A 1,420-nucleotide genomic window follows, 5' to 3' on the forward strand; every position below is an offset into this window, starting at 1 on the left:
TCTCCTCTTGACCAACTGCATACGTCCATACATGTTTACGTGGGCTTCCATGAGTAATAGACACTCCATCAACATAGGCGCCATTAATGTGTGATGATCCATAATGATTATCATAAATACCATCAATCGTTCCATACTGGTATCCCCTAACCTGCCCACATACTTTAGTGTAACGTAAGCCACTAGTAGAAAAGAAGGTTCCACTACAGCCATTACCAGTTTCATTATGATTCCTATCACAGAGCGTTTTGTTATCTAAATTATATTGATAGAGTCCTTCTGGGCAGGTAGCATTAGGCTCTGTCATGTTGATATAAGCCACTCTAGTCCAGCCACCAGTACCATCACAGTTGCTACCCTCCATATCACAGTACACTTTGACAATGGTCCCATTGCTTTGGTTATAATGTTATAATAGCCAGAGACAGCATTGGGGTTATTCTCTAATGTTTCCTTGCAAGACTGATATACTCTTACAGTCTCACAAATTGGATCAGACAGACCATCGACTGGACAGAAGAACATTATTAGAAGATCGTTGTCTCTCTTCTTGATTTTTTTCCCATTGTTAGCAGGTAAGCAGCAGTACTGATGATAGAGTGAAGGTTCATTACTAGTAGTACATGAAGAACAACCATCAGTCATGCAAGCTGATGAGGTATCAGCAACAAGTAGTACTTGGAATACAACAACCAAGATATACATGTAGAAAAAACTTGAGCAGTAGAAGTTGGAATTTCAGTGGCTTGAGGTTAGCATTATGTATATTTAAAATTAGTCTCATTATAAAAGAATGCTAGCGTTTTTGTTGCCTTTGAGTAGTATTATTATACTATACTACTCAACCGCAACAAAAGCATTCTTTTATAATGAGACTACAGTGGCCCGCCGGCGCCTGACTAAGTGGAACCATAGATACTGTTTGTAGTATCTATGGTGGAACCTCTGTTAACGGACAGTCCCTGTAACGGACACCTACCTTATAACGGACAGTACCTGGTGTACCAATTGAATTTTCCATGCATGCAATACAAATAAAACCTCCGTACAGCGGACCCTCTCTTTTCCTGACAGCGGACATCCAAATGTGCACCAGTACTGACAAGAACTTGCAGGACAGTAGGTGTGGCTAATAATCACGTTGCTTAGCAACTGTTACTAGGGTGCCATTTGATTGGCAAAAAACATTGTGCTATGTGTACTCGTCTGTGCTGCTTTAGGAAAACCATTTAAGTACTTCTAATAGAGTAGGCGGGGCTATTATGAGACACATAACCATAGATATTAGAGTAAATGAAAGGGATTGGCAACGGGGCGTAGCAACAGGAAATGCGGGTTGGGTTACCACGTGACAACCATCAGTGTTTTGATTGATTTCCCATCTCTTCCATTGGTGAAGTTGCTCTGGCAGGATTTCGAA

Source organism: Amphimedon queenslandica, unplaced genomic scaffold (assembly GCF_000090795.2).
Source record: "Amphimedon queenslandica unplaced genomic scaffold, v1.1 AMPQUscaffold_13368, whole genome shotgun sequence".
Classification (NCBI taxonomy): Eukaryota; Metazoa; Porifera; class Demospongiae; order Haplosclerida; family Niphatidae; genus Amphimedon; species Amphimedon queenslandica.